The sequence below is a fragment of the Macaca thibetana genome, chromosome 9, assembly GCF_024542745.1.
Source record: "Macaca thibetana thibetana isolate TM-01 chromosome 9, ASM2454274v1, whole genome shotgun sequence".
Taxonomy (NCBI): domain Eukaryota; kingdom Metazoa; phylum Chordata; class Mammalia; order Primates; family Cercopithecidae; genus Macaca; species Macaca thibetana.
The window spans coordinates 114,246,880-114,274,848 of NC_065586.1; the positions used below are offsets into that span (position 1 = coordinate 114,246,880).

At 38.6% G+C, this 27,969-nt stretch overlaps 1 protein-coding gene across 6 annotated transcripts in view; it reads left to right on the forward strand.

The window, feature by feature from the left end:
* Positions 1–27,969, forward strand: part of LOC126962694 (protein CASC2-like) — a 162,396-nt gene that overhangs the window by 114,948 nt on the left and 19,479 nt on the right. For 2 of the 6 annotated variants that reach the window (XR_007728768.1, XR_007728769.1), the window contains one exon: positions 11,139–11,221. The exons of the other annotated variants lie outside the window; for them this stretch is intronic. The gene's annotated coding sequence lies outside the window, so the exon portion shown is untranslated. The remainder of the gene's footprint in view (positions 1–11,138; positions 11,222–27,969) is intronic. 6 annotated transcript variants of the gene reach the window in all.

Sequence of the window (27,969 nt, forward strand, 5' to 3'; positions counted from 1 at the left end):
GGATGGTGCCATTAACACCCCCTACCTTTTTTTGTTGTTGTTCTTAGAACCAAATTTAAAATAAAAGTTTACAAAAAACACTAGTGGAAATAGATTATATGAGTCTTGCATTTAGAGGTGCCATCTGTTCAATTTTGCACCCTCGCAGTCAGAGTGTTAATATCTCCTGTGCAGAGATACCATGTGTCAGCATTTTCCGCTGTGTGGAGTTACCAAACAGTTCACTTTTTCATCCTTTGGCCTAAGTCAGCTAAAATTATCTGAGCGCAGATGTCTTGAGCTTTGTGTGCCTTTTCTATCACCTTCTTGTTTGAGAAAATTTCCTTTCAAAACTTTATTAGGAGAAGGGACAGAATTTGGAACTAACTGTGCTTATGGCGGCCCAAGGCATTTGGGGGAAAGGGGGAGAACTCAGAGGAGTAGACGCCCCTGGAGAATGGCTAGTATCTATCTTTCTGATTAACTTCTGCAAGACTTAAATGAGTTTTAAAGGCCCTCATAAAAGAACAAGGGAGAGTCATCGGGGAAAGGAAGAATACAATATTTCTGTTTCAACTGCCAGTGATCTTTATAAACCCTAATTAAGCCCTGATGGGGTATAAAATATCCGAACTTTTATAAATGACTCTGTCAACTAGACAATATGCAATGCTTAAATTACCACAAGATTCACGTTCATTTTCAATTGCATTTTGGTGAAGAGAAGAATATAAATACTTAGTTTGAATAGTATTTCACTGAAAGGAGAAATTAACCTATGACTTATTTCCGCACCAAACCAAATGGTTTCTTGGAGTTTGGCTTTTCCTCTTAGATTTGCAAAGACAAATCACACAGTATTACTGTGGATGTCATCGCTGTTGTTATTATTTTAAAACCAGCTGCTCTTTCTTCTGCGTTTTCCCACCATCAAGTAGGTACATAGGCTTTAAAATGAATAAAATTATTTTTTCCCTTGGCAAAGGCACTCATTGTTTAGAAGCTTTTGATATAGGCTTTTACAAATACCATTGATTGGGGATTTCAAAATAATAACACTCTGCCCATTTCCAAGTGTGAAAAGAAAAAATATGAAGCAACATAATATACAGTAAAAAACAAGAAATACGTAGGCACCTGATTGTACAGAATGCAAAGACAAGATGACACAAACACTGGTTGGAGGGAGGTTTATTTATTGACATTAAATGGATAAAATCAAAATGATTTTTAATGTGATCTTCTGGCCGAGCAAGGTGGCTCACGCCTGTAATCCTAGCACTTTGCAAGGCCGAGGCGAATGGATCATCTGAGGTCAGGAGTTCAAAACCAGCCTGGCCAACATGATGAAACCCCGTCTCTACTAAAAATGCAAAAATTAGCCAGGCGTGGTGGTGCATGCCTGTAATCCCAGCTACTCAGGAGGCTGAGGCAGGAGAATCTCTTGAACCCGGGGAACAGAGGTTGCAGTGAGTGGAGATCGTACCACTATACTCCAGCCCAGGCGAAAGAGTAAGACTTCATCTCAGAAAGTAAAAATAAAATAATAAAATAATAATGTCTTTTTAAAATATGGCATGGGGCTACTCTGGGGATCTCCACCTCCTGTCAGATCAGCCATGGCATTTGATTCTCATAGGAGCTGGAACCCTATTGTGAAATGCGCATCCGAAGGATCTAGGTTGTGCGCTCCTTACAAGAAGAATCTAATGCCTGATCTGAGGTGGAACGGTTTCATCCTGAAACTGCTCCATGCTCTGCCTATAGAGTAGCCATTCTTTATTCCTTTACTTTCTTAATAAACTTAATTTCACGAAAAAAAAAAAAGAAAGAAAAAAAAAGCATGATACTTGAGGATATGGAACAACACTCTTGTCTTTGAACGTGATCGCGGAAAAGTTATGGAGCCAACATTCCTGAACCTCTTTCCCAGACAAGAGGAAATCTGTGCTGTGAAAGGAAACCAGATCCTGGAGGGGCGAGTGACTCAGTCCACAGGGGCTGTGCTGACAGTAGCTGTGCTTACGTTGCAGCCAAGGAAAGCTGCAGAGGGAACAGGGGCAGATGGAACCCATGTGCTATGCTCCATGGGCCTTGTCCACTGGCCTGAAGCTCCCCACTCCTCCCTAGGAGGGAATAAATAACATGTCCAGATTGTGCATAGAACTGCTTTTTGATGAAACATATTACCCTATTAAGTGCTATTTGAGAAAGATGTGTACTATACACCCTGTTTAAGATTGAATACTGGCAAGTTTGCCCCTCCTGAAGAACTGATAAATTACTTTTTACCAGACACTGAGAGGTATGTGTCTTTCCACATTTTCCTTTTCACCTTGGCCGACAGGAAGCTCAGAACTAGATTTAGCATGCAACTAAAATACGTATCTCTTTACTGGGGTGTGGTGGCTCATGCCTGTAATCCCAGCACTTCGGGAGGCCAAAGCAGGTGGATCATTTGAGGTCAGGAGTTCAAGACCAGCCTGTTCAATATGGTGAAACCCCATCTCTACTAAAAATACAAAAAATTAGCTGAGCGGTAGTGGCACATGCCTGTAATGCCAGCTATTCAGGAGGCTGAGGCAGAAGAATCACTTGAGCCTGGAAGGCAGAGGCTGCAGTGAGCCAAGATCGTGCCACTACACTGCAGTCTGGGCAACAGAGTGAGACCCTGTCTCAAAAAATAATAATAAATAAACAAATAAATAAAATATGTATCTCATTACTGTCTCTGGGATAATTATTTCATCTTTTATATACTTTGTGATCTTTCTCAGCTTTATTTTAGCTGTCTTGTTGATAGATTGTTGTAACTCAAAAACACTGAGATAAAGAAGTATCATGGACACACTCCTCCTAGTAATATTACTTGTTTCTAGGAGGCTCCATTCTTTCACTGGCCTGAAGCTCCCCATTCCTCGCCAGGAATGGGGAGGTTTCTCAAGCTCGGAGAGCTGAGGACACTTTGTGAAGATATTTTACCTCCCTTGGTTTTGCATCCATCCTGGCTCATGGATTACCCTGTTGATCGCAACTTGGGACCTGGCTTCACACAGGTGTTTTTCTTAGAGCTGCTCTCATCACCTCCATGTATACTCATTGGCATGACTGCCATGTTAGGCCCCTCCTCTGTGTTCAGCCCTGTGTTGAATTACTTGTAACCATTGTGTCCCCACAATCCTGAGAAGTGGGTAATCTAATTGTCTTCATTTTACACCTGAGGAGGCAGGTACAAACAGTGAAGTAACTTATCCAAAGTCACGCATTGAGTAAGTAACAGAACTGGGTTTTGAACTCAGACCCAAGTCCAAATCCTATGCTTCCAACCACTATTCTGTACCGATTGTCTTGCCTGCTCGCTGCTAGGCATATTTCTCAAAGTGGGTGACACTTATTATGATTTTTTTTAGCACTCAATGCTGGTCTCTTCTAAATTGGGTTAACCTGGGACAATCTCCAAAAGACTGAGGAACTCGATTGTTCTAGGAAACATACACTTGGCTGCTTGCAGGTGTATTTCACAAAATACAAATTCAATAAATGTTAGCTATTACTATCAAGATGATTATCTATATTAGCATTATTGGTCACTTATGAGTTTGGTTAGCTTGAGATAGTCTTCGAGAAGCCAGTTGTCTCTGGTTTATTGTTCTAAAAAGCATCCATTTTCTGGAGCAACCTGGCTGAAATCTCTGCCTAAGCATATCCATGACACTTCTTTATCTCAGTGTTTTTGAGTTACAGCAATCTGTAAACAAGACAGCTAAAATAAGGTTGAACAAGATCAGAAATGTAGAAGATGAAATAATTATACTAGAGATAGTAATGAAATACATATATTAGTTGAATGCTAAATCTAGTTCTGAGCTTCCTGATAGCCAAGGTAAGAAGGAAAATTTAGCAAGACACGTATCTCTCATTGTCTGGTAAAAAAAACTTGTTGGTACTCAGTCTTTTTTTTTTTTTTTATACTTTAAGTTCTAGGGTACATGTGCATAACGTGCAGGTTTGTTACATATGTATACATGTGCCATGTTGGTGTGCTGCACCCATCAACTCGTCAGCACCCATCAATTCGTCATTTACATCAGGTATAACCCCCAATGCAATCCCTCCCCCACCCCATGATAGGCCCCGGTGTGTGATGTTCCCCTTCCCGAGTCCAAGTGATCTCATTGTTCAGTTCCCACCTATGAGTGAGAACATGCGGTGTTTGGTTTTCTGTTCTTGCGATAGTTTGCTGAGAATGATGGTTTCCAGCTGCATCCATGTCCCTACAAAGGACACAAACTCATCCTTTTTTATGGCTGCATAGTATTCCATGGTGTATATGTGCCACATTTTCTTAATCCAGACTGTCACTGAGGGACATTTGGGTTGATTCCAAGTCTTTGCTAATGTGAATAGTGCCGCAATAAACATACGTGTGCCTGTGTCTTTATAGCAGCATGATTTATAATCCTTTGGGTATATACCCAGTAATGGGATGGTGGTACTCAGTCTTAAACAGAGTGTATAGTACACATCTGCATCAAATAACACTTAATAGGGTAATGAGTTTCATCAAAAAGCAGTTCTATGCACAACCCAGACATATTATTTATAGTAACGCTTCTAATTTCAATCATTTAAAATGTAGACAAGTTGTTGATTGGGAGGACTGTTTAGCAAAAGCACATCTACATTATAGCCCAGGGCTCTGACTTGCCATCAAGATAGAGCAGGGGTCCCAACCCCTTAGCCTCAGACCCATACTAGTTCTTGGCCTTTAAGAACCAGGCCACACAGCAAGAGGTGAGCAGCAGGTCAGGGAGCATTACTACCTGAGCTCCGCCTCCCGTCACATCAGCCACGGCATTCCATTCCCATAGGAGCTGGAACCCTATTGTGAAATGCATATCTGAGGGATCTAGGTTGTGGTTGTATGCTCCTTACAAGAATCTAATGCCTGGTCTGAGGTGCAACAGTTTCATCCCCAAACCATCCCCCACCCCACTCCTGTCCGTGGAAAAACTGTCTTCCACAAAACTGGTCCCTGGTGCCAAAAATGTTGGGAACCACTGGAATCAAGCATAAAGGACATAGAGGAATATCCCTTAACAGTTCCATAAACATGTTATCCCAGTCCTGCATTTGATGGGCAACGCAGAGCAGTGCGTTCAAAACGGAGCTGGAGCTGTTAGTGGAGAGTTGATTGAAAAGAGCACTATGCTGATTGAAAAGAGCACTATGTCTTATGGTTGCCAATTTGGGGTTAGATAGCAAGACTGATTTTTGTTACATTTATTAAGAATAACATGCATTTTTATCCCAGCAGAGGACCACGTTAATTATACAGTTAACCCTCCATATCTGTGGGTTCCGTGTCAGTGGATTCAACCAACCACAGATTAAAAATATTTTTTAAAAAAGATGGTGTCATGTACAGACTTTTTTCTTTCATGATTCTCTAAACAACACAGTATAAAACTATTTACATGGCATTGATGCTGTATTAGGTATTATAAGTTATCTAGAGATGATTTAAAGTATATAGGAGCATACTTTAAGTATACTTAACCTATGTGCATAGGTGATATGCAAACACTACACCATTTCACATCAGGAACTTGGACACATGTGGATTTTGGTATCTGCAGGGGAGTCCTGGAACCAATTCCCCATAGACACTGAGGGATGACTATTGGTAATGAATACCTGTGGGGGAAAGACACAGTAAGAAACTATCTCAGTATCTCATGGGGCTAGCAACACATTATCATAAATTAAACTAAACCTATTACAATAACTCCTGGCATTGATGGACATCATTTCAATGTGAAAAATACAGGTGACCCTTGAAAACATGGCTTTGAACTGGGCAGGTCCACTTCCAGGTCAAAAAAATTGGTGGGTCCAGTTTTTTCAGTGAATACAGTCAGATCTCCGTCTCAGGGGCTCTGCATCTGCAATCAGAATATATTGCCTTCAACTTTTAAAATGTGAATATAGGAAATGTGATTATAGGATCAGGGATCCTTCTGAATCCCAGTTGGGCCACCAGCCGTTTATGTCCTTTTAAATATCCCTGCTTCCTGGTGTTAGGGGAACCAACCACAAAGAGGGCAGGAGAGAACGGGCGAAGTGGCAGCAATTATGTGAACTAAAATTAAACACTAACTTTCCTTTGGTCTCGTAGTCAGCAATAATTCACTTAGCAGAATTAGTCCTTTCTTTTTTAGAGCAATGCCCCGACTCATGGATGTTTCTGTGAGACAGATTTCATGGTCTGCGTCAGAAATCTCTCTAAATCCTTGTAAGTTGTGTTTTGTTCTGTTCGATGCATTTTTGAATGCTCATGGGGCTTATCCATAAAACTCCCTCAGATGGCTGAGTTTTCTCTTTTCCAACCCCCAAGTTTGGAGAACGCAGATCTCTTTATATACTGGGTGAAATCCAAACTTTGGATCCAGAGCATAGAGCTCAGACTAACATCAGCTATCTCAGCGGGGGCGCACCATGGCCCCGGCTCATCTTCTTCCTGTTGGGTTTTATAATCACTCCATGACACTCTTCATGTCCTGCCTGACTTAAATCTTTACCACTTTGGCCCTTTGCAGGAACCGGGCCCTGCTCCCATGAATGGTCCTCTTTCTTGGCTGTCTGAGCTCAGCTGAGGAAATTCTCTCTCCTCTGAAGTCATTCAGGACCAGCCCAGTGTTTCCTCCTGCCCTGACTTTCTGTCGCTGCCTTTTACCCCCTTGCTAGAGGGAAGGATTTCTACTGCTTGTCTCTGCTACTTGGTTCTCCTGGCCCATCTTTCCAAACACCTGCAGAAACTCTACCTGTCCTTGGCTAGACTCACATGTCCCTTGCCAGAGCTGATGAAGACAGAGACTTCTGAACAGTGATGCTCTGGACCAGTTCACCCCTTCAGCAAGACAATGCCTCCCGTGCTTTAGAATTCTCCGTGCTGCCACCTTAACACCCGCTGTCCTCATGCCACTTGTGTTTCATGTCTTATATGAAACTCCTAAAAGAAATCACAAGCCAGGCAACCAGCCAGCTCAAAATTAATTTAAAATCTTCTTTTCCCTCACACCATACACAAAAATAAACTCCAAATGGGTGAGAAATTTAAATGTAAAACATAAAACCATTCATGTAGTGGAATAAAACACAGGTGAATTTCATTATATAAGTTGGATATGGGGAGAAGTTTTTCAACTATGACTCAAAATCCAGATGTAATAAAGAAAACATTGAATTTTTAAAAAATTGTCAAAAAAGAGTATAAGTAAAAACACAATTGTTAAACTGGAATAAAAGAGTTGCAACATATATCACAGAGAAAGAGTTAATATCCCTTATATTTTTTTAAAAACTCAAAAACTATAAGAGAAAAAAAAAACCTGACAGGAAAATGGGCAAAAGAGATAGAGAATTCACACACACAAAATATCAGTGCATATACATATACACGATGTATATAAGTATATATACAAATGACCCTTATATATTAAAAGATATTTAATTTCACTTACTATAAGAAAATGTCAGTTAATTGCACAGAGATACAATTTCTTATGAATCTGATAGGCAAAATGTTAAAACATTTGACAACATACTCTTACGAAGCTTTGAGGAAACTGACACTCTTATACATTACTAGTCGTCAATGTCTAACTACATATGCATTTACCTACTGGCCCAGAAATCCAACTTGTAGGAATTTACTCTGAAGATATACTTCTAGGAATATAAAAAATTATGCAGAAAATTATTCCAAGTTGTGATTTATAATAGCAAATTATAGGAAATAGTCTTATTGCCAAAGCATAGGGGAATGGTTCAATAAACAATGATATAGCCACCCAGGGCAGCAGTATGCAGATGTTAAAAAAATTAAAGAAGAAGGAAGGTTTCTACAAACTGATAGATAATTTCAGGATATATTTTTAAGTTTAAAAAACAGCAAGATAAAATATATATATATATATAGTGATATATATATAGTGATATATATATAGAGAGAGATATGTATAGTGCTATTTATGTGTAAGACAGAAAGAGAAATAAGATCTTTTTCCCCAAAAGAAATGCAGGAAGCATGAGCAAGAAGTAAATCCAATTGGCTAATTACAAGAGGTGGGTGGAAACATAATGGAAGGGAAAGAGAGGAAGTAAGATTTCTATCAGTACATAGTTTTGACTTTTAAATCATGTTTATGTTTTTCAAACTTAAAATTAAATCAGAAAGGATGGGGAGGACTCTAAATGTTAATACAATTGGAAACAAATTCATTTGTGTATGAAATTGTTAACATAACCACACAGAAGGAAAATAAAAGGAATCAATCTAGGTAAGCTTTGAGCATATTCCTCTGACTGTGGGCCCTTAATGGGATATAGGCTAAGGACATAAAAGAATTGCAAGGAATTCTACTTGACTCAATAGGCTTGCTGTTTGAAAGGAGTATTAATATTATTCTAAAATATTGTATTGTAGGACTGAGAATGTAAGTAAATAATCCGATGTGTTTGGGGACCAAGGTCCTCACTGTGGATAAAAAGGGAAAACAAAGGTAGAATGGAGAGAAATAATCATATGATTTTGAATTAGACTTGGATGTATCGGGGGGGGGGGGGTGTGTGTGTGTATGTATATCCTGTTCACACACTCCTGAATGACACGTCAGGGCAGAGAGGCAGTGTTAGGCTTAGCCAGCCTTCTAAGGAATGGGATCCAATCCAGGTATTGAAGAAAACAGGAGGAGAGGCTGGGGGTGGTGGCTTACACCTGTAATCCCAGCACTTTGGGAGACGAGGCAGGTGGATCACGAGATCAAGAGATTGAGACCATCCTGGCCAACATGATGAAACCCCATCTCTACTAAAAATTGACCGTGCATGGTGGCACGTGCCTGTAGTCCCAGTTACTCAGGAGACAGGCAGGAAAATTGCTTGAACCCCGGAGGCGGAGTTTGCAGTCAGGTGAGATAGTGCCACTGCACTCCAGCCTGGTGACATAGTGAGACTCTATCTCAAAAAATAAAGAAAAAGAAAGAAAATAGGATGAGAGAGCAGGTTGTGCCCTCTTCTGAGTAAAGGGCAGGTTGCAATTTGTAAAATTTAAGCATGGTGAGACATCAAATTACAAGAAATGCGACCCTATTTTCAGCACATTGTGGAAAGTAGCTTGGCCAAGTGGAAAGAACATAGGCTCTAGAGATCTGTAAAATAAGTTCAAATTCCAGCATGCCTTATTCCTACTTTCTGACTCTGGGTAACTGAAATTCAGAGCTTCAGTTCCCTTGTTTGTATGGAAAAATATTGCCAACCTTGCAGGATGTTGCTGGGAGGACTATATGAGGGATGTCAATAAACTGCAGGGCATAGTGCAAGGGCCTGGAAAATGGAAATTAGCATGACTGTTAGTATTCATAAATCACAGTCATGCAAGCCCATTGCTGGAGGAAAATACTGGTACATGGATTTTCTGGAAAATCTATACCAAAAGTTCTGAAACTGTTTCTGTCCGTTGAGTCAGCCATTCCACTTCTCAGCATTTATCTGGAGGAAACAGAAATATACACAGGGAGTTATAGATAGCAATATTCATTTCAACACAATATGCTAAAGGTTGGCAACAATTTAACAATTAAAAATTTTAGACTGGGCACCATGGTTCACACTTGTAATCCCAGCACTTTGGGAAGCCAAGGCGGGCGGATCACGAGGTCAGAGATCTAGACCATCTTGGCCAACATGGTGAAACTCCGTTCTCTACTAAATACCTGGTGGTGCATGCCTGTAATCCCAGCTACTTGGGAGGCTGAGGCAGGGGAATCGCTTAAACCCGGGAGGCGGAGGTTGCAGTGAGCCGAGATCACGCCACTGCACTCCAGCCTGGCGACAGAACAAGACTCGGTAAAAAAAAAAAAAAAAAAAAAAAAAATTATACCTAGACAATGAAATCTAGGCGAATATATAAAGGAGATACAAAAACTAAGTTGTATAATAGTAATTTTAAATTTTATTTCAGCTGGGGAGTCTAAGAATTCTTATATGAAATCCAAATGTACACAGATTCATAGGTGGTTGAGAGAGAGAGACTTGTAAATATATACGTATAGCTAATTGAGGAATTCTCTAAATTGGAATCACGCAGACACACTGCAGGTACTATCGTATCACTCTGTTATTCCTTCTACATTATTAATTGGCATTCTTTGGTAAAGAAAATCTTTCCCTTCCCCCTCTCCTAGCACCCCAAGGTTTTTGGTTTTCATTTTGTTCTGAGCATCACTATAGACTCATGGATTCTTTGTGCTGTGGTTCGTAACTGTCATTATTCTTTCTGCTGCTCCATTTGTCCCAAATTTGGCAGCAGAAACTTTTTTAGCTGGCTCCTGTATTTTTTGTTTTTACATGTTCCCATTATTTTTTGAGCACTTTTAGGTTCATCCTGTTCCTTTTCCACCCCAATACATTTCTCTAAAGAGTCCTGGTTTCCTTCAGTGGAGATCTTGCTACTTAGGGACTTGGTACTTAGAGACCAAGACCTGGGTGCTAGGAGGGCTTATTGCTCCTGGAGTGTCACTGTGTCTAGATTCTTTCGGTAGAGAGATATTCAGATATGTTATCTGACTTCTCATTTAAAAATGAGAATTTTTTACTTTTGCATTAGGATAAAAAAATTAAAAAATGTAAAGATCTATAGCTTTACCCTTTTTTATTCCTTGGAATAAGGAATGGAAAGGTGAATTGAAAAATAGAGACCAGATTGATTTATGTAAGGGCATAGCTTCTCTGTGGAACATGGGACTAGGGCATGTGAGAGAAGCAAGCTGGAGTTTCAGGGAGTCCAAAGAGATATTAGGGGAGCAGCTACAAAGGTAAGTGGGTCTACTTTCAGCAGGGAGATGCCTACAATGGGTTTTTAAAGTTTTGCTTTAAAACTGTAATTTAAAATTATAATTTCCTCCCTTCTTCAAGAGACTTCAGTGAAGATATTAGTTTTCTAGACCTTTAGAGTTAGATTTGTGTTTCTCTTAATGGTGACACCAAGCAGAAATGGTTCTAAAGGCAAGAGCAAGAAGATTCACAATTATTTACATTATAAGTACTAAGAGAACATTTCATATAAGGAGCTACATGTCATCAATTCCTATTTTCAGAACTACGGAATGAAAAATAAATACTCTCTGGAGTTGGAAATAGTTTTGAAGTCCATTCCACCACCTCTGGAATCTTGGTCAAGGTACTTAACTTTTCTGAATCTCATTCTGCCTGGAAAAACTGTAGAAGACTGGAAATGGGCAGAGTTTATTTGTGTCCTTTCAATGGAATACTGAGCATTATTTAAACCCATGTCTGAACTCTGGATGATTTTCCTTCTAGGGGACATTTGGCAATTTCTGTAGACATTTTTGGTTGTCACATTTTGGATTTCTCCTAGAATCCGTGGATAGAAGGTGGGGATGGTGAGAAGCACCTTATAATACACAGGACCGCCTTCCACTGCCAAAAAAAATATTATCTTGACTAAAATGAGATTGAGAAACCTGGTCTGAACAATTCCTCTAGCGAGGTTATCTGATTCTTTAGGGTTCTATACCTTTTGTGATGTTTGAGCTATTTTACAGCTCTGTAAATTGCAGGAAACTAATAATTATGCCAATGATTCTTGTCCATACAGATACAAATGATCTTTACCCTGGTAGAAGTGCAATTGGTTATTACCATGTGGATATTGACCAGTTTTATGTCCATTAGCAAATGTATTTCAGCATTCTTGATTGTTTTTTGTGTACCTGTTCAAAGGACTGTTCCTCTATCTGTTACATCTGACTCGTTCTCTCACTAACTAATGAGTTAAATAAAACCTTTAACAAGTGTATATTTGCACAAGTGCCATGATTTTATTCACTTAAAAATTATGCTTTCATATCAGCACAATAAAACAATAGCCTCTGAAGATTACAATTGTATTAAACAGGACCAGCTGTGGAATAGCACTATCCCTGCATTTAGTTGTGCTCAGATAAAGTCACTTCCTTCACCTTCCTTTACTTTCCTAAGTTATCTCAGGAAATCTGTGAAATGGGCTGATTGTTTTTGATACCCCAAGCCTCTCCTTTCTTGATATTTTACCCCATTCTCTACAAATTTTCTCCTTCTCCTCCTAAAGGCTTTTAGAAGTGCCAGATCTTTGCCATCTCCTCCAGTAGAAAACTTTTCTCAGAAAGAGATCTAATAATGTTTACAGCTTAGAGTAACTTCGATTCAATATGTCACCTCTTCCAGGGACCCTCAGTAAAAGAAGTATGCTATTAACACACATTTGTTTTGGAGAAATGTCCTGCCCTATCTTTGAGCTAACATAGGGTCTTAGTTTTCTTTGGTAACTATAAGGATCAGCAGGGGATGACAAGTAATGTATCTGAATACAAAGGATGCATGAAACCTAAATTAAAAGGGTTTAGCAGAGCAAAGTATGCACATTATATTTTTAAAGATCACATGCAATGACAGGGTAGTTAAAGATGAATGGGATGGGAAGAGATTTAGCTTTTAGGAATTCTGCGGCCTTTTGAAAACATTTGAAAATGTAATCGTTTCTAAAGGATTTCTTAATCATTCCTGTCCTGTCCACCGTGAAAAAAAATGTGATGTTTGCATTTTTCTGGATTTCTGAATCTCTGCCATTTGGCCTTATTTAGCAAACTCTCTCCTGAGATGTAATACAATGTGAATAAAACACAGCCCGATCCATAGCAAATACAAATCGTATTCATTTATCCTTTGGAGTACAAACTTCAACCGTAACTAAATACAATATGCTGGCTCTTTTTGTGCTTTTTATGAACTTTTGAAGCAGGTTTGTGATGAATAGATTTTATAGGATTATACAGTTATAGTTTGCTTTTAAATATTTCAGAAAGAAATCATAAACATGACCTCATATGTTAATAAATCAATTATGGAATGCTGTCTTATACATATGTTCAAAATATGACCCTGTCCAAAACTCCTTAAACGGGTACTAAGAAATAACTTTAAACTCTTATTTAGGAGGCTCTGGATTTCAAAACACTGTGTGTGGAATTCTGCTGTTCCATCTAAAGAAAATAAAACAGTTTCTTTAACCTCAGTTTATATTGTTTCCAATATAGTAAATATTAAAGCCATGTTGAGGGTGTGACATTTGCTCTTCATGAGGCCTCTTCTCTCCTTACTTTCTCATTCCAAGTTGAAGCTAAGAATATAAGGGCAAGAGAGACAAGAAACCTGCCAAGTAGATTGAACCTCAGATGCAGGCCTCTGGGGAGTCGCTGTTCTCAGTTCTGTGCTATTTTTCTTTTCATTTACATTACTCTTGGATGCAAAAGATCAGAAACCATGGTCAGAAGTTCAGTGATTGTGATTTACTAAATGATCAGGATAGATTTTTAGAAGTCTATTTTCTGCCTTCAAAACAGTTGAACTTTTAGAACTCTGATTTATCCATTTCTTAATGTGATGGTCAAAATGGCTCCAGACTTCTCCATATGTAGAAAACAAAGATTATTTTATTATCTGGAAATGTATTTTTAAATATCTTTTTGCTTTATTTATTCGGGGTTTTTAAAGAAATATATTTTAAGAATAAGTAAATTAATGTTTACTCACTATTGGTGCATGGGCCTCATCATTCAATACTTAATAGCATAACCAACCGAGATAATGGCGTAGCAAACTCATCTCTGAAGGTGGAAATGTTACCACTTTCAACTGAGGCCAGAAAACATTACCTACTGCTAAATGATCCTTTTGAATCCTTGTTATGAGCGTGAATCCATGTTAGCAAGTATCAATAAAAAGACTAAAAATCCAAGATGTGGTAATAACTTTCAGTTTAAAATCCTTGTTTAGAATTTTATAATTTTAAGACTGAAGTTGGGATTTAGTACGTAAAATTCAGAGCACTGAATGCTTAAGCCAGAGGCTTCAAATGTGTCTGCTCCCAGAGTCAGCCAGGTGAAATGACTGAAATGACTACAGCAGACCTTGTAGCCAAAATATTTTAAACAGTAGAAAGCAGGTGGATGGCAAATGGGAGAATGTACCCCTTCCCGGGGCACCTAAGACATACAGGTGTCATTTTGCTTTCAAATGCTACCTTGACAGATGAATAAAATATGTCTGTTGCCAAATGGAGACCATCATCTTGCAGTTTGCTCCCACTGTTCTGAGCTATTCAAGAGAACTGCTAAACAGCCTAGAGAGTTGGAGAGCACCCAGCCTCCTTTAACCACCTTTGCAGTGTTTTGTTGCTTGTTTTTGTTGGTTCTCCATTTACTTTTGCATTAAGAGAGTTGGAATTCTCCCTACACTGAACTGAATCTTTTACTTCGACGTCAGTTAGCTTCTTCTTGTTTATTCACCGTAATCAAAGAAAATTGAACTCCTAGCTCATCAGAATTAGCAGAACCTGAAAAGTTCATCCATTCAACTCTAACTATTGCATGAATTTCTTCTTCATTGTTCCCAGCAAGTGCTCTTTCTTGGATAAACTCCTTAGCATATTTTTAGAACACTTTCTGTATTTTTTATCAGATTATACATTAGCCTTCTCCTCTTCAGGACAAAGCATCAAGATCTTTTGCTTTTACCTCATAAGACCCTTTTTCTATCTCTTGGTTCAGTTTTTTGAGAATGAGCATCCCAGACATTGCTTCTCATTTGCTCCTTTGAATTTAGATGAGTCAGTGTTGTCGGAACAAGATGAGCATGGAACCCAACTTTCTAAGGAACGTCCTCATATATTTTTTCTCATTCTCATTTCTTTTTGAGTCAATCATTTTGCAACTTTATCACAATCTCAGTCTAGAATACTATTTCTAGTGTAGTCCATAAAATTTAGGTGACCCTTATGAAGAAAACTATCAACAATTTTCGAGGAGGTATGTCAATAGTTATGAATATTTTATCAGAATGAGGAGATTGAATGTCATGGAAGATGTGAATTCTTTCCAAATTAAATTTAGCTTGAATACAATGCTAAAAATCTTAAATAAAAATATCATAAAGTTTATGGTATGATACAAGTGAATAGTAAACAATAATGTAAGAAAACATTTATGAAGAAGAACTAACCCCAATGGTGTGCTGGTAAACTGACTTGTAAGAAAAACACAAACAAAAAACAACAAAAAGCCCCAATATGCAGTGTTTACCAATTTGTGTGGTGTAAATACTCCCAGCATGGATCAATTTCAAGCTACCAATGAGACATTACTGAACACAGAATTGAGAAGAGACAGAATTAGCTTTTATGGACCAGTAAAAGCCAACTCTACTATATCCCACCCGAAGCACATAAAAACAATACTGTAAAACTATAACAATTCACAACACAAATTAACAAACACAAATTAACCAAAAAAACCATAATAATTAGTACTTACATTAGAAAAAAGAAAGGTCTTAAATCAATGGCTTCACATTCCACCCAAGAAACTAGAAAAGAAAGAGCAAATGAAACCCATAATAATGAGAATAAAGGAAATGAGGAAGCTCAGAGCAGAAATGAATAAAAACAGAAAAAATATTGAGACAATTAATAAAACAAATATTTGTCACTTGAGAGGATCAGTAAGACTGAAAAATCTCTAGCCAGACTGATCCACATAAAAGAGAGAAACCAGAAACTACCAATGTCAGGAATGAGAGAGGTGACATCACTACAGAATCTACAGATAGCAAAAGGATAGTAAGGTAATAATATGAAGAATTTTTTGCCAATAAATGTCACAGCTTAAATGAAGTGAATACATTCCTTGAAGAATATTAACTATCAAAGTTCACTTAAGAAGAATTAAATAATCTGTTTATCCCTATACTTACTAAAGTAATTGAATTTGTAGCTAAAAACCTTCCCTCAAGGAAAACTTCAGGCTTGATTGGCTTCAACAGTGAATTCTGTATTAAATAATAAATAATACCAATGCTATAAAAATTCTTCAAGAATATTATAAAAGATATAATGCTTCCCAACTCTGAGACCAGCATTACTCTCATACCAACCCAAACAAAGACACTATAAGAAAGGAACACTACAGACCAATCTCTTTCATAAACTTAAATGCAAAAATTCTAAACAAAATTTTAGTAAATTGAATCCAACAATGTATTAATATATCACATCATGATCACCATGTGAGACTGGTTTGACACTGGAAATCAATCACTATAATTCACCATATGATAAATTTGAAAAGAAAACCATCTGATTATTTTAATACATGCAGTAAAAGCTTTGACTAAATCCAGCATTTATTCCTTATCAGGAAGTCTCAGCTCATCAGATGGATATATAGTAGATATATATCTACAGGGATTTATTTCAAGGAATTGGCTTGTGTGATTGTGGGGGCTGGCAAGTTTGAGTAGGGCAGGCCAGCAGACTGGAAACTCTTAAGCAGAAGCTGAATTTCTTCTTTGTTTAGGAAACTTCAGTTTTTCTCTTTAAGACCTTTCAACTTGGATTGCATTAGTCTCACTCATATTATCCAAGATAATCTCCTTTACTTAAAGTCAACTACTTGCAGATGTTAACTACATCTATAAAATACCTCCACAGCAATACCTATATTAGTCTTTGATTGAATAACTGGATACCATAGCCCAACCAAGTTGACACATAAAACCAGCCATCACACCCTATGATTAGGAATAAGACAAAGATGTCTTATTCCTCATCACTTTGTCTCTCATCACTTTTAATCAACATTTTACTGGAGCTTCTAGACAATGAAATCAGACAAGAAAAAGAAATAAAAGGTATCCAGATTGTAAAGAAAGGAATAAAATGCTCTTTATTCACAGACATCACTATCGTCTGTGTAGAAAATCCAGTGGAATGTTGTAAAAAGCTACTAAACTAGTAAGTAATTTTAGTAAATTCCTTGGGACATAAGATCAACATAGAGAAATTAATAGTATTTCTATAATTACTGGAAGCATTATATAATTCAAATAATAGCAATTATAATTAAACAACTTGACACAAATAACTGGAAATTAAAATAATATTTATAATAGCATCAATATTATGAAATACGTAAGAATAAACCTGACAGAAGATGTGAAAGACCTGACATTGAAAATTACAAAATATTGCTGAGAGAAATTATGGAAGACCTACATAAATGGAAAGATACCGAGTGCTGTGGATTGAAGCACTCAACAATTTTAAGAATTCAATTCTCTGCAAGTTAATCTATAGATTTAATGTAATTCCAATTTAAATCCCAGTAATCTCTTGGGGGTAGAAATTGACAGTCTTATTGTAAAATTTATATGGAAATATGAAGAACCTAGAATAGCTAAAACAGCTTGGAAAAAAAAATATTTTACGACTTACTATAGCTACAGCGATTAAGAGAATGTGTATTGGCATAAAGATAGATCAATGGAACAGAATAGAGTCCAGAAACTAACTCACACATATGTGAAGAACTGAGTGTTCATAAAGGTGCAAAGGCAATTTAGTGGAAAGAATCTATTTCACGAAAAGTGGTGGGACAGTTGGATATACATAGGCAAAGAAATGAACTTCAATGCATACCCTGTACCATCTAAAAAATTAACTCAAAATGGATTATTGGTGCAAATTTAAAATCTGAACTATAAAACTCCTTAAAAATGGAAAACCCTTGTGGCTTTGGGTTAGGCAGAGTTCTCAGATATTCATCAAAACATGATCCATAGAAAAACAAATGAATAAATTGGACTTCATCAAAATTAAAAACTCTTGCTGTTAGAAAAACACTATTAAGAGAGTAAAAACACAAACCATGGACTCAGAGAATATCTTTGCAAAATACATGTCTGATAAAGGGCATGTTCAAAACTGTATAATAAGAAAATAAACAACCCAATTGAAAAGGGCAAAAAAATGTGGACAGACTTTTTACAAAAGAAGATACATATACCCAAGTAAACACATAAAAAGATGTTCAACATTATGTTATGTACTGTTGGTGGGAATGTAAACTAGTTTAGTCACTGTGGAAAGCAGTTTGGAGACTGCTCAAAGAACTTAAAACAGAACTACGATTCAACCCAGCAATCCCATTACTGGACATATAGCTAAAAGAAAACAAGTCATTCTCCCAAAAAGACACATGCACTCACATGTTCACTGCAGCACTAGCCACAATAGCAAAGACCTGGAATTAACTTAGGTGCCCATTAGTGGTGGATTGGCTAAAGAAAATGTGGTACATATATACCATGGAATACTAGACAGCCATAAAAAGAATGAAATAATATCCCTTGCAGCAATACGGATGCAGCTGGAGGCCATTATCCTAAGCAAATTAATGCAGGAATGGAAAACCAAATGCTGCATGTTCTCACTTATAAGTGGGAACTAAACACTGGGCACTTGTGGACATAAAAATGGCAAAAATAGAAATGGAGGACTACTTAAGGGGAGAGGGATGGATAGAGGAAAGGGCTGAAAAACTATTTGGTACTATGATCAGTACCTGGATGATGGCATCATTTGTACCCCAGACCTCAGCATCATGCAATATATCCAGGTAACAAACCTGCAAATATCTAAAATGAAAGTTGAAAGAAAAAAGATGTTTGGTGTTGATAGTCATTAGTGAGATACAAATTAAAATCACAGTGAGATGCCACTGTACACCTGTTAGAATGGCTAAAGACTGATTGTACACTGCTGGTGGGAATGTAAAATGGTACTATCAATGTGGAAAACAGTTTGCAAGTTTCTGAAAACATTAAACGTTTACCATACGATTTAGCCATTCCTATTTACGTAAGAGAAATGAAAGCATATGTCCCTAGAAAGGTGTATACATAAACGTTTATAGAAGCTTTATTTGTAATAACTGGAAAGAACCCAAGTGTGTCTATCAACATGTCAGTGGGTAAACAAACTGGTATATTCATATAAAGGAATACTACTCAGCAATGAAAAGGAGTGAACTAGTGATACACTCAATGACATGGATAAATCTCAAAATATTAATGCTGACTGAAAGAACCAGACAAATAAAGAAGACACACTGTGTTTTTTCAGTCAGTTGGAGGTACTATAACAGAATTTCATGGATTGGGTGGCTTAAACAATAGAAATTTATTTCTCACAGTTCTGGAGGCTGGAAAGCCCAAGATCAACATGCCTGAAGACTCTGCTTGGTGAGGACCTGCTTCCTGATTCATAGCCAGCCATATTCTAGCTGTGTCCCCACATGGCTAAAAGAGGGTGAGAGAGCTCTCTTGGATACCTTTTATAGGAGTAAAAATCCCATTCATTCACGAGTACTCCACCCTCATGATTTTTTTTATTATTATACTTTAAGTTCTGGGGTACATGTGCACAATGTGCAGGTTTGTCACATAGGTATACATGTGCCATGTTGGTTTGCTGCACCCATCAACTTGTCATTTACATCAGGTATTTCTCCTAATGCTCTCCCTCCTCCAGGCCCCCACTCCCTAACAGGCCCCAGTGTGTGATGTTCCCTGCCCTGTGTCCAAGTGTTCTCATTGTTCAATTCCCACCTATGAGTGAGAACATGCGACCACTCTCATGGTTAGTCACCTTCCAAAAGCCCCACGTCCTAATAGCATCGTATTAAGATCTCAACAAATGAATCTGGAAGGAACACAAACATTAACTCTCTGCATTGCACTGTATGATTTAATTTATATAAAATTCTAGAAAATGCAACTGAGCTGTTAGAGGATCAAAGGTCTGAAGAAACTTTTATAGGTCTGTCTTTATCTTAATTGTGGTGATCATTTCACAGGTGTACATATACATGTCAAACTATCCCACTGTACACTTTAAATATGTGTGGTGTGTTATATGCCAATTATGTCTCAATAAAGCTGATTTTAAATGTCACTTAAAAAGGGATTTAGGGAAGTTCTTCAAATCTTTGGAATGTACTATTACATCCCAGTGTAATGTATGTACCAAGATATGTGACAATATGTGCCTCTGTAATCTATGTGCCTCATTTCAAGCCACAGAACTGTTTCATTTAGGAGACTTGGTGACATCACTTATACCATCAACCTAATCCCTAGCCCTGATTGCTGTCATTAACATCACTGTCATTACTACAGTGGGTACGTACATCATGCCTCCACCTTCTTCTCTCTCAGAAAGAATCCTTGGTTGTCCCTACTTGTCTGAATCACAAGTTGAAAAGTCTAGGATGAATGAATCTGGCCACTGGAGTCTAGGTCAATATGCCACTTGCTAGTTTCAAGGGAGGCTGGGAAAATGAGTGTCTGGCCTTTTCCCTTCTGATATAGGAGTCAGACTGTCTTGCGCCAACACTCATATGTTGTTATCTGTACCATATGCTGTATTTATGCCCTATAGATGAATGTCTTTCCTACCCTATGGATAGCAGAAAATATGTCTTAATCATAGTGCAACCTCCACTCTGCCAGGAATCAACTAGGTACTCAGTCACTCTTTGTGATATGGAATGGAATGGAATGGAATGGAGATAACTATGTCTCCCATATCACTCCTTTTAGAAGTGCTGAGGGCCTTCTAAATCTTTTCAGGCTGGAAAACCTGGCTACTTTCTGAATCCAAGTACGAGCTGGGTAAAAATAAAGCCGTATTTATATGGGCTAGAATATAAAAGGAGATTGAAGAATATTCAAAACCTTCCTGCTTACAAACTTATCAAGTTTGCAAAGTTGCCAGAGCATAAGAAACTCAACATACAATGCTTCTAGCTCTTCTTGGACAGATAGGCTGAGATGATAAGCTGAATTCCTCAGGACCAAGTACATATGGAAAACAGGGATTGTGGAGACAGCCGGACCATGTGTCAAATGCTACTCTGCCCTTATTGCCTACATGACCTTGAGCCTGCCCTCACCCTCTGCCCATGTGCTGCCAGCATCTTGGTACCTGGCTCAGTATGAAGCATGTGGCCTGGGCCTAACCTCTCACCACATCACATTCCCCTGAACATGTGTAATAAAACCACTGACTCCGTGATTGGCATTTGGCCACTGACAACCTCCCCAGGTTCACTCTCTGTGTGTGCCCCTACCCCAATCACCTGTGTGACCCAATAAGAGAAATGCCTGAACACTCATACCTCTGTGTACCTGCGGATTTCAAATAGCACAGCCTCTAGACAGTGCTGAGGAAACTCCGCCCTAGTGACACCTCAAATCGCCCATGTGGCTTCGCTCTTGCTTCACTCCATACTGAACCTGACCCTTTCTCCTTGGGGAATCCTTTTGCTGTAAACTGTATAACACATTTACTTCGTATTCATCAGTGCCCATGTGTCATTCATCCTGATACATAAATAAGTGGGTGGTGGGATGTTTTATATCCTCAAATTCTAGCACAGAGGTTGGCTCAAGACTGGTCTCAAATGATGGATAGATGGATGGATGAATGGATGGATGAATGGATGGATGGATGGATGGATAGATAGATGGATGGATGGATGGGTGGGTGGGTGGATGGATGGGTGGGTGGATGGATGGATGGATGGATGGATGGATGGATGGATGGATGAATTGATTCAATGAATATGATTCTTCATCCTGATTAGTACCTTCACATTTGGAAAATGTCACTCATCATCACAGAAAAATGACAGGCCAGGCCTGAGCACTTCAAATGAGACATCTGCCGAGATAGAGACATGACATGTTAAAGCATCTCCTTTCAGGAGCTAACCATGCTTTAAGATTCCAATTCAAATCTACTCTTTTCCTTTTCCTAAGTCATGACGAGAATGTTAATTCCCCCCAATTTAGTTCTAACTCCTTCTAGTGAGAAGAGAATGTGATGCTAAATTAAAGAGTTCAACCCCTTAGCTGAGAATAATCCTTACAAAATGTATTTTTATCTTATTACTTGTTGACCAAAACCACAGCCTTTTATATATGATCTGAAAGAGCCCATAAAAAAGGCTGTGTCTAAAAACCACTATTTGCTTTTGGCTGCACACAGCAAAATTTGATTTGCAATGATAGGAATGTCAGTCTGACAATGTAACTGCAATTTCTCTAACTATTTACCTTTAAATCTCAGTATTACACTTGCTACAAATGATATATGAAAGTAAAATATTTGCACAGTTATGTGATTCAGTCAAGAGTAGATACAGTACTGCACCTGAGGGAGAAGAAGGTGCTTGGGCTGACCTTACCAGGACCGACATTTTTGTAGTAAAGAAGCAAACTTCAGTATTGTTCGGTGGATGTGCCCTGGGTTTGGTCACTGCCCCACTGATAGCTATTGACAAACGCTGCTGAGATATGATATAATCAAAATCTCTGCTTCTGTGTGTTAGGGGATGGGAGGTGTGCAAGTTTCATGTTGTTATAGATGCCAACTTAAGCAAGTCATTTTCCTAAATCCTTAGAATTCTTAGGTTCTTTTTTATAAATCCCAAATCTGCTTTCCTTTGCAAACATGGCTGATGTCCCTTGGAGAACTCCAACCTTCCTCTCCTTGCCTCACTCCCTAGGGTGAGCGCACGGGGGTTGCAACAAGGCATGCGAAACACCATGTGTGTCTAAGAAAGACCCTACTTCTCAGATTGTGATCATTTAAAACAGCTTGTTAAAAAAAAAAAAAAAAAAAAAAAACTTTAATTTACCCCTAAGTAAAGCTCATTTTGTTGCTAATTTAATTTTAGTGAAAGGCCTTATGTAGAACGCACCCCAGGAATTTCTGTATGATCTATTTATCCAACCCAGGAGGATTATCTGACTCTTACAAGCTAATCCTCTTGAAAAGTGTGTCTCAGTGCCATGAGGAAGCATGTGATATTCTTTACGAGTGTTTGAGTTGGATCTGGAATAAATGAGTTAGGCTGCACTCTCAGCCACCTATGTCTCTCTCATTGGAGACACGTGAGCTGTTCCAGGGAGGTCTGTAGTAACTGAGATTTCTTTTTATTGTCAGAAAATCAAACAATAAATTTAATGTGATTGATGACCAAGGTGGCACATAGAAATTGTTTGCACCAAATTCAATCAATAAATATTTATGGAGTTGCTACCATGTATCAGGCACTGCTGTAGATTCTGAGGTGAGGATACTGAGGTAAGATGCTGAGGTTGAGCCCAGCTCAGATGCTGAGATTGTCCTCAGGAGCTCATATGCAAAACGTGTGGGGAAGACAGATATGGGGCAATTGAACAAAGCAACATGTAATAGAATCAGGTAGTGATTAATGCTGTGAAGAAACATCAAGCAGTGTAGAGGAATGGAGAGTTTAGAAGGAGGTTGATATTTTAAGCTTCATGACCAAGAATGAGCTCTCTGGGGAAGTGACATTTAACCAAAGACTAGAATGAAGTGACAGAAAGTCATGCAATAGGAGGAGAGCTTTCCAGGCAAGTGCAAAGGCCCTGGAGCAGCAACAACCAGGAGGCCAGCATGGCAGGGAGGGAGTGGTGGGAAAGAAGGCTGGAGAGGTAGCCTGGGACCAGCTCACACAGGGCTTCTTCAGTACTGGTAAGAACTTAAGGTTTGATTCCAACTGAAGGGCCAGTGAATGGCTTAGGATAGGGAAAAATTGGCTCCAGTTTATATTTTAGGCGGTGCTTTCTTCTTCAGTCTTGTCATCTTTCTTCCATTCTGATTCATATGATTGTTCCGTGAGTCAGTTGAACTCTCACTGCTTCCATGTCTTTGCAAGCTTCAGTCAATGGTTATTCATGTACCTGGGTTATAAGACAAAAGCAAACAAATTCTATTCTCTTCAAACTCATTGAAACCCTGGTACCTAAGACACAGTCTGCTCAATCCTCAGGTACATTTGGAGGTTTGGTTGTTTTATTTTTTCCTTCTTTTTCTTTTCTGGTTCTTCAGAAACAATCTCTTTGGGGGAAGAATTTTTTGAAGAGAGGTGCCTAGAAAAAAATTTATTGTTAAATACATCTTATTTGAACCATGATATGGGCAAGCCTCTTTTTAAAATATATTTTATGTTTTAATTAATATGCTTTATTTTTAGAGAAGTTTTAGGCTTCCAGCAAAATTGAGCAGATGGTACAGAAAGGGCCCTTATACTCTCTGCCTCCACACATATCTCCCCAACTGTTGCTATCTCACACCACACAGGTACCCTCTGTTACAAGTGACCAACCTACATTGATATCATTATCATCCAAAGTCCATAGTTTACGTTAGGGTGCACTCTTAGTATTACACATTCTATAGGTTTTGACCAATTGTAAAAAAATGTGTACCCACCATTATGGTATCGTACAGAATGGTGTCACTGCCCTAAAAATTGTCTGTGCTCTGCCTATTCATTTCTGTCTTTCCCCAACCTCTGGCAAGCACTGATCTTCTTGTTGTTTCCATAGTGTTGCCTTTTCCAGGATGTCATATAGTTGTAATCATACAGTATGTGCCTTTTGGGTGGGCTAATTTCACTAGTAAATGCATTTACATTTCCTCCCTGTCTCTTCATGGCTTGATAGCTCATTTCTTTTTAGTGCTGAATAATATTCCATGGTCTGAACATACCACCATTTATTTATCCATCCAACTACTGAAGGACATGTGGTTGCTTCCAAGTTTTGGCAGTTATGACAAAGCTACTATAAACATTCATATGCAGGTTTCTGTATGGACATAAGTTTTCATTTGAGTAAATACCAAGGAGCATGCTAGATGGATCACATAGTAAGGGTATGTTTAGTTTTGTAAGAAATTGCCAAACTGCATAAGTGGCTGTCCATTTTGCATTCCCAACAGCAACGAATGAGCATTCCTGTTGCTCCATATCCTCACCAGCATTTGGTGTTGTCAGTGTTTGGGACTTTGTTCAAAGGCGTGTAGTTTAATTTGCAACAATGAAATACCTCATTGTTATTTTAATTTGCAACTTCCTAATGACATATAATGTTGGACTCCTTTTAATATGCTTACTCACCATTTTCATATCTTCTTTGGTCAGCAAGCCTCTTTTTAGACAAGGTATATATGGTTTGGCTGTGTCCCCACCCAAATTTCATCTTGAATAGTAGCTCCCATAATTCCCACACGTTGTGGGAGGGACCCAGTGGGAGACAATTGAATCATGGGGGTGGTTTCCCCCATACTGTTCTCATGGTAGTGAATAAGTCTCCCCAGATCTGATGGTTTTATAAGGGGTTTCCCATTTCACTTGATTCTCATTCTCTCTTGCCTGCCACCATGTAAGATATGCCTTTTGCCTTCTGCCATGATTGGGAGGCCTCCCCAACCACTTGGGACTGTGAGTCCATTAAACCTCTTTTTCTTTAAAAATTACCCAGTCTCAGGGATGTCTTTATCAGCAGCATGAAAATGAACTAATACAGTATACATTCCTGAAATTGTGGCTAAAATCAATTTTTGTAATTTGCATTTCCTTTTCATGGTGTCTTGTACTACATATTAAGATGATAGCTCCACTTTGATTGCTCACCAACTGACAATAATGTCAAAACTTTCCATAATCAAAATCATAAGTGGGGCAAAGTGTGTGATAAAGACATATTATGGTAAACAGTGCTTCATCAAATATATGTATTTGCTCATGAGAATAGTTACTCATTTATTTAACAAACATGAGTGGTTTCTGTGTGCAATATGCAATTAGGCATCTTTATGTATATTTTTATATGCTCACAATAACCCTTCAAGTTATGTTTTATTATCTCCACTGTACAAATGAGAAAATATCAGATATTATGCACATTTTTCCACTGCAAGCCACAAAAAAAAATGTTAATTAAACTGTGCTTAATAAAATGAGGATATGTTGACTCATGAAACTTTAGAATCAAGAACTAGAAGGCCAGGCATGGTGGCTCACATCTGTAATCCCAGCACTTTGGGAGTCCAAGGTGGGTGGATTACCTGAGGTAAGGAGTTCGAGACCAGTTTGGCCAACATGGCAAAACCTCATCTCTACTAAAAATACAAAAATTAGCCGGGTATGGTGGTGTGTGACTGTAATCTCATCTACTTTGGAGTCTGAGGCAGGAGAATCACTTGAACCCAGGAAAAAGAGGTTGCCGTGAGCCGACATCGTGCCACTGCACTCCAGCCTGGGTGACAGAGTGAGACTCTGTCTCAAAAAAAAAAAAAAAAAAAAAAAAAAAGAACTAGATAGATTAAGTCAGATAGGGCTTGATCTAGGACCTGAATGATATAGCAATAATCCAGTTAGTTTCTCTTAATTTCTCAGACCTACTTCTCAGTGCTGGTTCCATTCTCAGTTTCTACTGATGCCAAGATCGTTGCAGCAGCTCAGCTTTTCTATACACTCAAGTTATTGTCTTCTATAGGAAAGAATAGAGGCCCCTTTCCCATTGCTCAAGCTAAAGACTTAGGATAAAACCTGACTAGGCAAATTAGCTTGGCTTAAGTCATTGTTTTATCTGGGTGTCTATTGTCCCTGCTGGAGGCTGCAAGGCAGGTTTGATCTCTGTCTTCATGAAAAAGAAGTCCAGGGAGCAAAGACAGGCATTAACGCATAATCATGCAGATACAATTACTTACTTCCTATTGTTATAAATAGTACAATGCAAAGAGAGAGAATGTTCTAGGCATGGATTGGCAAATTATGGTTCCTGGTCTCAATCTGGCCCACTGCTTGCTTTTGTGAATAAAGTTTTATTGGAACACAGTCATGCTTATTCATGTACATATTGTCTATGCCTGCTTTCCACTACAATTGCAGAGTTGAGTAGTTGCTGCAGAGACCGTATGGCCAGCAAAGCCAAAAATATTTTTTCTCTGACCCTTTATAGAAAAAGTTTACTGCCCCTCCTCTGGGTACCTCTAACAGAAGGAATTTAATCTCAGTGTTCAGGGTGGTATTTCTGAGGAACCAGCATTTAAGGTAAGATCAGTGATTGAAAACAGGTTATCCAGGAAAGTTTGTGGAGGGGTGGAGGTTTGAGGCAAAGTAGGGGGATATATATAGTCCCAGGTAGAAAGGACAGCCTAAATGTAGGTCCTGAATTGGCAGGGTCTTGGCACATTGAGGAACACAGCGAAAGTTTGCATGGCTAAGGCATAGGTAGAGTGAATGCATGGTATGTGATACAGAGTGAGAGAGGGGCCAGAAGATGCTGGGCCTCGGGGGCCATGCTAAAGTATCACAGAGGAATCCACTGATGGGTGAAAAGCAGGGGTAAGACACAGTAAGACTGGTGTCTCGGAAGTATAGCCTAGGCTGCTGTATGTAGAATGGATGGGAAAGGAAAAGGAAGAAGAGAAAAAAATGAGGACAGCAACTGGGATGCCATGGCCGTAGTCTAGGGTAGATGATGGTGCTTGGACTATGAATGGGAGTGAGAAGGGAGATATGGGTGCAAGATACAGTTAGATTGGGGGTTTTGTTAGGTGAATGCTGAGAATCACATGCTGGCAATAGGATGAAGTCAGGCCATTTACTGAGCTGAAGACACTGGAAGAAGAGCAGATTCAAGTGATGATGTGAAGACATGAGGAAAGATGATCGGGAGGGGCCCTACTGGTCCTGAAGTGCCATCACCACAATTCAAGTTTCTAATTGGGTTGTTCAATGGGAGGCACTCTCAGTAAAGACAGTTTAGTACCACAAACAGGCAATATCATCTTGAAGACATGTCTTATTGAGGCTTTTGTGAAGACTCTGGGATAGTCTCTCCCAAAATGGTCTAGGACATGAAGTACAGTTCATCTAAATTTCTCTACACCGTGTCAATGCTCTTCAATATGTCATGGGAAGTTGGGCAAAACTGTACAATGCATTTATTTTCTACCATACCCAAGATGTTCTTGTAGCAGTACACACATGAATGAGTAATGCCAACACCAAGCTAAAATGTCCTTGAAAGGAAATGAAGTTTGGAATTTTTTTAAGGCCAATTGCCCACTAAAATAGTTTCTGACACATAAGAGAATTTTTAGGTTTCCTTCCAAATTCAATGTTCTGTGACATGAAAGGCACTAGATGA